Raw genomic sequence first — 14,866 nt, 5'->3', positions numbered from 1 at the left:
AGCTAATCACAATGGATTGCACAAGTTTTCCAAGTCTTTCTCTCTTCTAAGTTTCCATTGTATTATTTCACTACTATCACTGATAGTAAATGAAAGCATACATTCTTCTTTTAAATTCTGTCATTCCTTTCTATTTCCGATAACCTCTTTGCTTCACTTGCTTCCTTGATTTTGTGCCACAATAGAACAACTTCCAAAGAAACAATTTTTTCTTCTTTCGTTGTCGTTTCAGAGCTGTGTGCAACAGTGAAATGGATTAACTAAAATTTTCTCCTAAAATGACGTGACTATACACTTTCACCTCAATGTCACCGTTCTAATCATAGCACCTGCATAAGTTTACGCTCCAGGAACTCTTGTAGGCTAAAAATTCGGCGAGTAATGCCTTTTAGTATCCCAACGAGAATTTCAAGTTCTAATCACAGCTGTTATCCGGAAGTTAAAATACACCTGCATTTTATAGAAATATCTGGAACACACTGGAGTTCTCTAAAGTGATTGAAAAGAAAGATGATTTCTATCCATGCTGTGTTTTTTGTTAACAGTTCTTGTGAGATATTGGAATGTATTGTATGTGCATCTGCCTTTTTTGTTGACCCACATGCAAAAGTTAAATTTAATGAGTAGCAATCTATTCAATGTAGTTGAAAAGTTCGACTTTCAATGAACCTCGGCATAGCTGAATGTCGTATCGAGAATAGGTTACGAGAATAAACACCTTTAGGTGCCCATAGAACACAAAAACACGACGGAGCAGATTTTGAAATTAGGGTCCAAATCTTAGCGCACGAATCTAAAACGTTGGCTCGAAAATCGCTGGAGGCATTTTGGATCCAAGCCAAAAAGCCTAAAACGAACTGCAGGGCGAATGTCTGTAGATAGCGCTGGAACTCGCGCCATACCTCGAATGGTTCTTCCGATCCGAATGTGACATTCGAACCATTCGCCCTCGTGATCGACAAGTCAGCGGTCCATGCTAGGCGTCTCCGATCTAAGGTGGGCATTCAGTGTAGTTTATCAGCTTAGTTATGGAGAGGTTGGTCGTTCGAATTGTAGATTGAATCGCCCATTTCAGGCCCTGGCGATATTGCCGAAACGTTAGCCAATAAATTTATTTTATAACCTCGTGTACAGCGTATCAAAATCGATACGATATTCAATGTAGGTTTCGCTCTCTTGAAGGCAAATCAATCTTCCGATTTTTTCCATGAATAATACTGCAAGATTGACTGCGCCCAAACAAAACTAGTTCTGACGGATTCTTGGAAGGCGCTTCTTTCTTTTCGAATTAGTGAGAATATACCGCTACTGTAGGAGAAAGAGGATATTCTTTTTGGAATTGTTTTTAGGAAGATGATAGAATTTCCGAGAAATGGTTACGCTAAGCGGTGACATTCAAACGTCGTAACACCCCATAGAAAGCTTAGATTCTGCAGCATTTCAACCTCTATCAGCACCATGATCGCCACAGTTCAGAAAAGCGTCCTACTCTGTTGATGCTAGAGAATCTGAAACTTAATCTTACATAAAACACAACTTTTTGTTGTTATTATCTACGACTCGCACAAATTTAGTTTATTCTTCTGACATTCTCCATCCCGCTTGTTGTTTTATTACGCAACTGCAAGAGATTTTTACAGACATGACCATTATTTAATGAGAACGAGAATTCGGGTTTAGTTATCCGAGTAGAATTATGAAAACAACAATATAGGCCGCGATTTATGTAGAACAAAGCATCCAAGTACACTGTTTGTCTTCTTGCCTTGCTCTCGTTTTTTGTTTGATGTTCAAAAAGAGAACTGATAGGATGTTATACGTTTCACATCCGTTGGAGATTACCCCTAAATGCTTTTTGTACTGATGACACTGCTAAAGATTTCATCCCTCTCGGTTTCTTGTTCTAGTACAAAACTATAGGTTCTTTGATGTTACTAGATGTTACTAGAAGGCGTGTCGTATCCGCACGGGATGCTCCAACGCGTTCGACTGCAATTTGGAGTCGGCGAGGTTCACGAATACGTGCTGACATATACGATGTTCGCGGTGGCCAACCGATGTATCAAGCCAGTGTTGTTATCCTCCCAGACAAGTCTGACACCAGCTTACACACCTCGGAGGGATGAAGGTCTTGGTTGGCACTGAGGCGGTTCCGAACCATCGATCGTGCAGTCACAACCGGACCGCGCTACACCCGCCCTGCGAGATGTTACTGATTTTGTATTCCACAGATGGTCGAATGGGAGCAGATAATAGTTTTAACTCGTTCGTCTCCGCGTCTTTCTTTGTCATATGGCTGAAATCGTGTATGTATGAAAACATTCCTTGAGAGTGATCTTTTTAGTCATGAAAGGTTCGGCCTTCAGCATATCGGGATATGTAGCACAAGTTCAAAAAGACATTGCTAATCTTCCAACATCTGAACACGCTCTGCCTAGCTTTAAGAGAAATGTTTCTTGGAGAAATGACGGAATTTTAGAAACAATTTCTTTATGCAGTGGAAGCGTTAGATCCTGCGACTTTTGCAGCATTCCAATCATCCGTAGAATATCAGATTGGAGGTTTACATAGGGAAGAGGCAGTTTGTCCATGTGTGGTCGGAAGGGACAGGACCTTTGCTTCGTACAGTAGGAATGCAGAGGTGAGTAAAGGTACCTCCGCAATTGCGGCCGCTACCAACCCACTTCAAACGCAGTCGCTTGCGCATTTGCGGATCAGGTCGTTCTGATCCAACTGATTTATGTGTCTTTGTTTTTGTACTATGTACGTACGTGTGTAAATAAGAATGCGCTGTGCGCTTTCTAACATGACCTGAACAACGTCAACGTTTAACGGCGGTTAGCTGCGTCGTACTCACGATATTCTTCCTTTGCGTCCACCACCCAAAAAGGTGTTGTGGTTGTTTACGAATTCGTGGCAGGTTGTTTGCGTTTCATTAGCGTGACACTAGATACTCTCGGATCATTTCCAACAAAACAATCTCGTTGTGATTTCACGGACAAGAGCTGCTGCATTTCCTCAACTTCGCGTTAAGTTTCTTCTCTTCCAAAGGAGCTGAACCACTATTCAAACGTTTTCGTTCTCTTGATGCTCCTGATGTTCTATTTTCTACTCGATGAGCAGTCCCTAGTTTTGAAACGGCAACGCTATTCTGTCGACACCGTTGACTCCCGGGTATCGCTCTCACTTTCATAAGATAAAATTGGATTCCTGGTAGGGGGAGCTTGACATCATCATTCCTTGTCCAATTTTTTGCTCCTTCTACATAGCACCACTACTGATAACTTGCTTAAGGGACAGCTAAATTTTTCGCTTTCAAATCCCTGCGATTTACTTCTAACCACCAACAGATCATCATTGACTCCCGTTTGTTAGCTAGAAGATTCTCTTACTTACGACCACCTAAAAATGCGATTGTTGTCATTGAATTTGTTCATATTTTACCTAAAAAGATTGTACAATTTTTTCCATAGACATCTGAGACTAGTAAAAATATGAAAGTATGTGTCTTCTTAAAAAGTAGGAGTCCAGGTCAGCAGTGAGGAATTTTGCGTCTTCATTCGTCCTTCGTTCCTAGAAATGACGTCACTGTTGCGATAGTGGAAATCTCTTTTTGGTGCCCATATCTGGTCACATTGAAAGGAAAGACTGTACATACAACTGTAACGTATCATACGCGAGATATTCAGGAAATGCAAATTAAGATAAGGTTAAGATAAGTGAAGAAGTAAGGTCATTAGCAACAGAGCCGGTTTTTAGATGGTCGCATTCTATAAAACACTTCTAATTCTACAATTTTGTTCATTTGATTATCAAGCAAAATTCGCAACTTTTTCTAGAATATTCACTTCAGGTTCTTTTGTTCAAATCGCTTTTAGAATGAGTTTGTTTTCGATTCCTAAGCATGCTACATAGTGGTTGGTGTTGGATGGGACCTATAGTGATACGCTGCGATTTTAATCAACGTAGATCATCCCTGTAATCTAGGTGATGAGGTGACCAGCATCGACTTGAGTCTAGAGCTATATAAGGCCGTCTTTGTGCATTGTGAGTTAATTAACAATCTCCATTTTATCACCAGGGATACAAGAGGCGCGGATAAACTTACTAATTGTGCTAGTATCGTCGTTTGAGCAAGGTCTTTGCAGTAATGCTTCTAAGACCGTTATGATCGTATTTCCGTAATTCATCGCAGACGGATACTCTTCCTATATCCTTCTGGAAGCGATGAAGCAGCTGCAACAGAAAACAAACAAAATTGATGGGAACACAAAAGCGTGCGTGGAGGAATTAAAGGGAGCGAACTACAAAATTGACGATTTCGGGGTCTCTTTGGGACAGATGACAGAGTTCGGATTCCAGGTGACGAGTATGAGCGTGTCCACGCTCAGTTCCCCCTAATCGTTCTGAAAAACAGCATGGAAAACGGCCCTAGCTCCTACGAGGTGTCAAAAATCAATGATGTCTACTTAGCAGTTTACTCAAGTAAAACCAGTGAAAAGGCTACTGGAGGAAATCGTAGAGAATAGAAGGGTGCGCGTTCTAACACACCTCCTAGAAACTAAGGCGATTCCCACGCCATTTTTCAGGACGATCAGAAGGAATTGAGCATGCCCATGCTTATATCGTAATCTCGAACCCGAAACCTATGCTGGCCCATAGAGATCCCAGCATCGTTAAAGGCAGCATACTGCGAATCTGGGGTGGTACGGATTTCAGGTGGAGTATCCGTGTACGGGGTCGTAGATTATGGAGACCGGGGTGATTAAGCTCAACTCTCTATGATACAATCGCAAGCAGCCGGCCCCTGAATGCTGTTTTGTACGATGCCTTCTATTGCAGTGCGCCACCTTTGCACGCGTAGCGTCCCTTTCTGCCTATCGGGGCAGTCCGAATTGATTTTCGACGAATCGCAGGGCGGAGGCGGCGCAAGAGGTGGAGCGTTGCAATAGATGGCGCCGTACAAAACAGTATTCTGGACGCGGCTGTTTGCGGTGATGCAGGGCGAGTCGAGCGGAACTACCCCGTCTCCATAATCCACGACCCCGTATACGAATACTCCACCTGAAATCCACACCACCTCAAATTCGTGGTTTGCTGCCTTTAATCCCGTGAGGCGATTCCTTTATCTTTCCTTTGCGCGCTGTTTTGTTCCCACCAATTTCGTTTGTTGTCCGTTGCTCCATTTTTCCCTACCGTTGCAACTGCTTCATCGTCTCCAGGAGGATATAAGAACAATTTCTCTATGTTTCATAGATGACACACTTGCATAACGCAAGTATCGTCCACAACTTCCACCACATTCGTAGTTACGTTTGTCTCTCAGAAAAGTCCTGTTTCTGTCGTTGATGTGGGTGGAAGAATAAACATGAATAGAGTATTTTATGCGGGTAAGCGTTAACTGCACTCTCTGTAATGACAGTACCTTCAATAGCGTTTGATGTGTAATGGACTATAAACGAGAGAGAGAAGAAAAGTTCTTCTTAGAAGTATAACTAAGCGGAACGCAATGTTAACGGGTAGGCAAAGTGCACGTGCTGAATTATTTTTATCCATATAGGTTAGGATTGCGGTGGGCATATCGAGAGAATGAATGAGTTTGTTTTGTCTTTAATTCCAACTGTTTGGGCCCTTGGTAGACGCGAATTTTTGTTGTGATGGCTACCAGTTGTTACCACTTTGACTCCTGTCATGTCTTTTGTTTGACATGGGATATCTGGAAGAAATTTCCACTAATTCGGATTCCTGACTTTTTTTCGGTATGTTTCACCGAAAGAAACGAGATGGAAGTATTTCTATGTATGAAAGAATTTTTGTGCGTAAACATCTTCCTTTCGAAGTGCGGCTTTGGAAACATGATTGGTTAGATCATCACTATGAATTAGTACCATATTATTGCTAATATTATTACTATTACTTATTTATTGAAGTGCAACAATACTGACAATTTGCTCTTTTCAACTACGTTATTAGCTACAACTTGAAGAGAAGATTTATCAGATCAATCACACCACAACTTCATTTCCGGTGCAATATTTATGACGGTTTACGGTCTTCTCCTTTTCAGTTGGAAGCAGCGAATAGAAGTTCCAACAGAGTAGTTGCCGTTGAGATTCGTTTTTGCAAGTCCTCCTCTGCATTCTTATTCTACTGGTGTACACATAATTATGTATACAATTATCATATTTATTCCATGTTAATAGTTGCTTAAGCACATATTTAGGCTGATGTTTTACAACGCTTCACAACTTGCATGTAGCACTGAATGAACTTTGAAACTTTTCAAAAAGAGAAATTGTAAGAGAAGCTTCATATTCGCTGACTTCTTCGTGACTTGTTTTCGTGTATTAATTGTCGTGCAGCCAGCAATGACTAACTACAGCGTTTTTCTCCTCACTGCATTTGTGAATTCTGTTGTTTTCTTTTATGCGCAATGACTCTCTGCAGAGTTTTTTTCGGATATTTCATGGCTTTTCTTGTTTCGTTTTACCCTAATGGAAGCGTCAAAGGTCGAGGTGACTCCCTTCACTTCCCCTCTCTCCTGCTGAAAGACATCTTGCCATGAATCTGGGGTGGTACGGGTTTCAGGTGGGTTATTCCTATACGGTGTCGTAGATTGTGGGGAGCAAGGTGATTCCGTCCATTTCCAAAAAAACGGCCCTGCAGCGCGTGCACAAGGCTGGCGCGCTCCAATCGAACTCGTTGTGGAAAGTAGCGCCCTGTAACGCTCGAAGCCGCATCTTCCAGGCCGTTTTCTACCGGAATTAGGAGGAAATGGACGGAATCACCCTCCTCCTCATAATCTACGACTCCGTATAGCAATAACCAATAACCAATAAATACCAATAACCTACTTGGAACTCGCAGCATCCCAGATTCGTAGGGTGATGGCTTTAAATAAAGCCCTTATTTCCAACAGAGAATTGCGTTAACGTGCGTCCGCAGTTGTGTAGCTTGTTATTTCCACCTAAATGCCTACTTTAACAAGAAAGCTTTTTCAGCTGTAAAAAGAAACCATTCGCTAGCGAGAAATTACCGGCTACTGAGCACTTCATTGTAGAGAGTTAATTACAGGATAACTTCAAGACGTCTGCTACGTGCCGAGAAATTGAATTCACCAGAGGAAGGAATGGCAAGCGAATTGGAGCAAATAGTAAATTTCGCCAATCCTTTTCTTACTGCAAATAGAAGGGAGATTCACACTGAGAAGGGTGTCTATCTACAGCAAAATTTTAATCATAGTAAATACTCCTTTATTGGTATTTTTGATTAATAACGATGAATAACACGAGATGCTAAGCAAAAGATTGCTACAAACTGTTACAGTTTTTCCTGTCTGTAGTGTAGGAGAATTTCAGTGACTGAAGTACCGCTCCCATTTTCGGATTTTTTGAAAAACGTCTTTTCTCGTCTGAACAGTCTTCAGGAGAATTCTGACTAAAGCAGGACTGAAAAATCTGATGATTATTGGAAAGTGAAAAGATGCAGGAAAAAAGAAGAGAATCTCTTTACCCTGATCGAAGAGGAATCAATGTTGGGACGTATAGTCAGAGGTGAAGCTCAGTGTAGTTGTGCAGGCGACTCCGCTCGAGAAGGTGCGGTGGAGCGTAGCGGTTGGGAGGGAGAGGAGACCCTTGCTAGCACCACTCATCGCTGCAGTTCGCAATCGTCCCACGTCGATCCAAACCGCCAACTCCATTGCTCCGTTCCAAACGCAGCTGCTTACAGTACAACACCTTCAGCTTCATGTTGTTAACACCCGACTATAGCTGTGAGGAAAATAACGGTGGTCAAAGTGCGCGTGAAGTGAAAAGCCGTCGAAGAAACAAAGTTGCCTGAAAATAAACGATACAAGGCGCTTTGGGACAAATAACCGGTTGGAGATGAAGAACATTGAACAGCTGTTCGTGGTGTCCTATCAAGCGCTTCTCAAGACGGCTTCTCTTCGCGAAGTAGTTTGATGGATTTTCGGGAGTGGAGAGGGAAAGGAGTTGTAGATTTGTATCTACTCGCTATGTGAGAAAGAGATTACTTAGCTAGTATTAGCTCTACTATTATTTATTTATCCAAATGCATATGCAAAGATAGTCTTCCACGAAACTGACGGTTTTGAGATCGACGAAAGGATAGGGTTATAGATGAATACGACCACGCTCGATTCCTCCTATTGCCTTAATAAATGGCGACTAGTGGAAACGACTTTGTCGATCCGATCGAATTTTTTTAGGAGGTACCTATTGGGCACGTATGCGAGGGCAGGCATTCGCACCCATCTGTCAGCTCTTAGGTCTGTACTCGCTCGTGACTGTTGTTGCGTGCCTCACAGGGAAATTCGGTCGACTGGGCCCTATTGCCCGCCGTTTTTCAGGACAACTAAGGGGAATTGGGCGCAATCACGGTCACGTATGTGACCTACGCCTCCAACCTTACCTTTTCGCGGTGAGATCCCAATTTCGTCAATTTCGTGGCAGGCTGCTTTTGCACTGTTTTAGATCAGAGCGAGTGAGAATGGGCAAGAATTAGATGAGGAGAGGGCAAATTCGATATCCGAGCTAGCCTACAAAAAAGTCGCCTATCTCTGCCCTTGACTCTGCACTCAAAAAACCTTCGTAGGCTATCACTACAAGCAGTTTTGCTTCCCTCACTTCTCTGCCTACTATTTCTGATTGAGAAACGATGATGATTCCTTGTTTGCTATTCAAAAAAAACACACGGATATTTGTCTATGCGAACGTAAATAATACTGCAACAGTGCTAAACATTCTGAAAATTTGATAGCGAGACAGCAGCGATGCAGTAGAAACGAACCATCGACCATTTAGCCGTTGTTGCAGGCAACCATTGTCTGCGTCATCATTGCAAATAGGATATATCTGATCACTGGCTTATGCCTTTGTCTATGTGTTTTTAGTATTTCATCAGCTTATTTTATTTCTTTTATCTAAACCAAACATGGGCAGGTGTTAGTCGTGCTGATCTTTGACTTAAGATTTAATTTGATTTTTGATTTATTTAAGATCCTTAAAATTGGTTTAACCACACCTCTACATATTTTGACCTGTATTCTCAACTCTATTAGATAATGACGGGAAAAAGCTCCTTTGTTGGAAGATCCACAAGAATCTACATTTTTTCACTTGTTGTTGAAGTAATTCCGATTGAAACTGCTGACTACTTTTTCGTTTTGTTCCGCTGTGGAACTTTACTATGCGTTTTCAGCGAAATCTATGAAGATTTGTACTGTCCTGCTGAGTCCTAGAGTCCCCTGCATTTACGACATGAAGCTGATGTCGTTATTGAAAGTTAGCGCTCCCGTTTGATGAAACAGTTATACTTTACTTTAAAATGCTTCTTCGTCACATAAATGATTTATGAATTGTGCTGATGTTCAATAGCTCTATGTTTTTTTATCCACATCATTCGAATTGATCGCTCATCACTCGTCCATCTTTTTTCATCGATGCAGAGTCGCCCATTAGGTACGATGATAAGTGAAACCTAGTAGGATGCAAAATTGCCTTGAATAGCACAAAATTAGCATGTGTCACTCTAGTCGGACATGCATACTGTAGGCGGGGTTCCGTAAAATTTACTATACAGTCGGGTCCCGTTCGTTCGCAATGAAAGGTGTTGCATACAAATGTATCCCGCTCCGCAGCTTTGCTCATTCACCTTCGTTCTTTTCGAATTTAATACAAAGTAAAACAAGTATGTGCTTTCTCTTCTAACATACATCCTTAAAGAAATTCTTAGTTCTTAGTCGTATCCAAAGTTTTATCTCTTCATTTCTCTCTTCATGCCCTACGTAAGTTCTTGCTCTAGTGCGAATTCTTTTATTCTCATACTTACTCTGAGGAGTAAGCAGTTTGCAGAATTGATTCCAAACAATCTCCTTTGTTTAGGTAAACACATGCTGTTCAGCTTTACGCGCAAAAAGAACATTTGTAGATTCAGGGGATAAGGGATTTGTGGTGCAGTATGTGCGGTGCTTCTCAGTCTCTAGCAAATTGTTTCATAATTAAAATCGAACAGACTGCTCATTAGCAAGATCCCCTTAGTTTTGAAAAGAATTAATTTGTTACAGAATTGGCGTGGTTTTGGATTTCTAACCCGCATCGCCTAGCTAACTCGTAACTACCTCTCAAAGAGTTTTTTTCCCGCTGCAAAGTACATGTCGGCTTTAGCTGGTTCATAACTAGAAAAGTTGCTAAGTTCAATAAATGCGTGGACGGCTGGATGCAATTTTAACAGACTTCCAAAAACAAGTTCAGCTATGCTGATCAAAAATTTGGTTCGACCTACCAAGCAGTAGATTTTGTTATTTCTAACTCACATTTTTAGAAGCAGCACAGTTGAAAGTGAAAACTAGTTGCTTTGAAGTAACCTATAGGCTAATATTTGTTTTTTTTATAATATACCGCAAATTCTATCTTAACAATTACTTGCACTGCAATTGCCTCCAGGGGAGGAGGTGTGGCGGTCGTTGAGTACACACAGCCGAATAAATGAGTACAGAAGAGGCTGTCGAAAGGCCAGAGCAGGCATATCCTAGGTAAGCTGTGATGATTAAGCTAAGCTCACCCATCACCACATCAATGGGGTCGTTCGCTGTGTTGTATTGCAATAACGTGATGGAGTAGGCTTCTAAGAGGGTCCTAAGGATGAAAAGGTAACAGTGTAGCAGGGTAGAAAGTCAAGAAAAGACGTAAAAAATAAGATTGCTGGAAATGAAGCAAAAACGTAGAACATTTTCAGAAGAACAAAACACCATCAAAAAACACAGATGACAACGTTCGAAAGTTTTGAACTTGGTAATAGTTATCACCGCATTGACTTGCGGTATTAATCGATAGATCTTTTCACTTTATCATCTTGAAACTTGAGACTTAAAAGTTTCCTTTTGCTTGTTTTACACAAATGGAACTCGCAACTTTTGCCATTTTTGGGATTTCGTGTCTGTTTCGCGCCATAGTAGACGATGAGGGACGATTCATAAAGCGAGCGTCATAAGGCGAACGCAGTGGTCGCGATGGTCTTCTGATGCTGCTGACTGCTGCGCAGCACAATCAACGATCGCCGTTACCAATCATTCCCCCTGAGGGTTTATGGGAGGTACACAACGACACACCCGCCACCTTCAGGATCTGTACACGTCGGAGTCACATGTATACATGTACATGGATACATCGAAAAGCTCTTTTTGTAGATCTTTTTTTATATTATTGAAATTAGAGTTGAAAACATAGAACTTTGCTGGGAGCCTGGAAAACTTTTTTTATATCATTCTTGTTGCTTCATTTCTCCTTGTAAGGCTAGCCATGAAAAAAGTGTAGTTCAAAAATAAGAGAATGAGTAGAGTTCCTCTGAGATCACAACGTAAGAAAAATGAGGAGAGAGAAGGAATAAAGTCAGAAATTGAGCATGTTTTATTGTGAGTACACTTTTCTCGTGATCGTGACCGAGAAGCTATCGATCTGAGTTTTCTTGACGTAGATCTCGTCTAATAACTGAAGAGTCGCGGATTCTGTCGCTGGGTCATTTTTTCCCCTTGAAAGCTTTGACAGAAGCTGATCATCTTTATTTTTATTTTTTATGTCTCTGATCAGCACTGTACGAGTGCTCCATTAAAAAGGCAATCAGACACTTTCGCTTTTAGATTTTGTATTTCCGAGAGTCGTTTTTTTTACAGAAATCAAATTACGGAGGTCCTAGCTATCCTCAACTAGGACGGCGTGGAGTTCGAGAAGAGGTCGGCTGAGATCGTTAGCGTAACATCTACTCTTTTGACAAAACTTAGATCAATTCAGTGTCAAATTATGTCATAAGACAAGCCCATCAATGAGATCAAATTTTAATCTTTTCCAACTTTCTTTCAATGCAATTCTTCACATCCCTTGAGTATTCGATTAATTGAAGGCACCCACATTCTTACTCCTTGAGAGTAATAATAGGTGATCGTGTACTTTGAGAACATTAGGGCGTTTAAGGTAAATTGCAATTTTTTGCCGTTATTGAAGCCTAGCTGTAGAAAGCATGTACTTTGAAATTATCGAGAAAGTAAACTCAAGGGTAATTTGATTCAGAAAAAATTGTAGATAATGGCTCTCATAATGTGAATTTCATTTAAACAACCGGTAATATACAAAAGAACACTGAACATACACTTTCTGTCCATGAAATTTTCGTAATTATAAGTGAGTTTATCATGCTATATAATAGCGCGCTTAGTCCGTGTGTGTATGTGTGTGTCACGAAAATATTCCATAACGATGCAAAATTATATACCGGTGAGGACCGAACCATCGCAACGCACATGATAGGCGAGCACTTTACCATTCAAAACTTGTCCGCAGCAATGCGCTCATGCATGTTTTCTTTGAAGACAGGTTAGTTATGTTAGTGAAGGTAAATAAACTTTCACGTGAATTTATACCCACAAATTTGCAAACCATGATGGCGTTGGAATGGTGTGCCGATGTCAGGAGGCTATAGAGAAGGATGAGACGGGCCTCACGACGTCGGACTGGGGTGCCAGCTCCAGAAAGCTATAAAATAGGGTGAGACGGGTACCATGGTGTTGGATTGGTGCATCAGGACCAGAATGCTGTAGAATGGTGTTGAACAAGTCCAACGGCGTGGAATTGGTGTGCCGTTGTGCAGTGGTATCGCTCAATTAATTTATATGGATTCTGCAGAGAGTAGATGATATGTTGCGAACCGTTTCATAACCATGTTCACCGTACGTGTTGTGTTCGTTTGTTTGTTGCCTCGTTTCACCTCGACTCCTCTGCGTATCTCCTTGCACTTTGCCTCAGTTTGGCAATGTCTTTTCTTCACATTTCGGGAGCGGGCATCCAAACGGCTGCTTAAATTTCAGCCAACAGTTTACACGATTCGACGTGGAACCTTATCCTTATCCGCACGATGATGTCCTTCACGTCATTCGATGTTAGTCCTGCGCCAGTTACTGGGAGAAAAAGGAGAGAACTCATGCTTCAAATAATGTTCCCGGATTCTGGAGCCTTCAAACAAATATGGATGTACAACCAACTTTGAATGTTCTCCAGATTTAGGACTTTTTCATCTTTTTCACGTTTGGAGTCCTCAATCTCGTCGACATTTGTTTTGGCTTAAAAATTGTTCTGAAGCTTGAAGTGTTTGGAAGGGAAGCTAGGAAATTTTTCATTTATGAAATCTGCGTAAATTTTAGGGGAAAAATTGAAGGAAGCGTTGGTAAAAAAAAACGATCCTAATTTTACAGAAGATGTCACTACTGTTAATTTTTATTGATCGGTAAAGGGGAGCGAATCGAACACCACGGAAATTCGGATTTAGCCGTTCAAACTGGCGTAGAATAAACTAGTTATTTCTAGTTCTGAAATCATAGAAACTCCAACTCATTTTAGTTTTAGCGCTACGTCGCTGCCCCACTGTAAAGTCTAGAACAATACTGTCTTCCTATCGTCGCACTTTTTCGCGTTTGGAGTCCTCAATCTCGTCGACATTTGTTTTGGATTAAAGGCATCACCCCACGAATTTGAGGTGGTGCAGATTTCAGGTGGAGTATTCATATACGGGATGGGAGACTACGGAGAGGGGGGTGATTCCGTCCATTTCTTCCTAATTGCCGTAAAAAACGGCCCAGAAGATGCGGCGCCGCACAAGGCTGGCGCGCTCCAGTCGAACTCCTTGTAGAAAATAGTGCGCCAGAACGCCTGAAGCCGTATCTTCCGGGCCGTTTTTTTTACGGCAATTAGGAAGAAATGGACGGAATCACCCCCTTCTTCATAGTCTCCCATCCCGTATACGAATACTCCACCGGAAATCCGTACCACCTCAGATTCGTGGAATGATGCCTTTAAAAATTGTTCTGAAACTTCGTAAACGGAAAACTATGTGTTTTCTGTTTAGGAAGGAGCCTTGAAATTCTTCATATTTTGGGGCGTATATCTGTTTCACTGGTCCTTTTATTCTTTTTCGATAGGGTATCAATATTGTCAGGGGTTCTAAGAATTTAATACGTCATGAACACTCCTTCAATATTAATGCAACTTTTTTTTGTTGTTCCTCCAAATGACTGCTCTTCGTCGCAAAAAAGCGCTGATGTCCATGTATTTGTTCAACTGCTTTGCATCTTTTATTTTCTCGTTAAATCGTCTTGAAGGAGCTTCATGAAGTCATTGAAAGGTTTCCGTAAACTCTTCTACGACATCGTCCTTATTTGAAAACCTTCTTATTCAAGTGGCTACTGTTTAAGCGAGGAGCTGATCGCCATGTTTTTTATGCATGAGTGATGCACATGTTGAAAAGGAAATGTGAATCTTCTGGTTTTCGCTACGTTGATTTAAACACAGAAATCTCAAGACTATGTAATTAGGAGAAGTAGCGGAAAAAGGGAAATCAAAAAAGAGGAGATCTTGTAGTCATATGTATGTGCGTCAACGTGACGCTCCTTTTTACATAATGATTATTCCATGTCGTTGTAGAGAGATTTCACGCGAAAGAATTGTCAGTGAACTTTCGTAGATTTTTTTCAAGAAGGAATTCCCCCTTTTCAGCCCTGCAGTGGAAGTGAAATCTCGGCAAATTGTGGGTTATTGCTGTATTGCTTATCTTGTGCTAACAACATTGACGTCGTTGAATGTTTTCGCATTCGTTAACACGCAGAGATGAAAGGAATCCAAACGTATTTGTCCACAGAGCAAATCCATGCTCTAAACGAGCAGGAAGGATCGAAAAATCCACACGTGAATATAAGATTCGATAGAATCACATTCACATATCGTCATTTTTTTCTTGAGACTGGTAATTTTTTTAACAAAATTTCAACTTTTTTCTGCATTATAGGAGACATTTTGAGCATTTC

This window comes from Necator americanus, chromosome I, assembly GCF_031761385.1.
Source record: "Necator americanus strain Aroian chromosome I, whole genome shotgun sequence".
NCBI classification, from domain to species: Eukaryota; Metazoa; Nematoda; class Chromadorea; order Rhabditida; family Ancylostomatidae; genus Necator; species Necator americanus.
The sequence above is the reverse complement of the archived record's forward strand: the minus strand, read 5'-3'. Positions refer to the sequence as shown.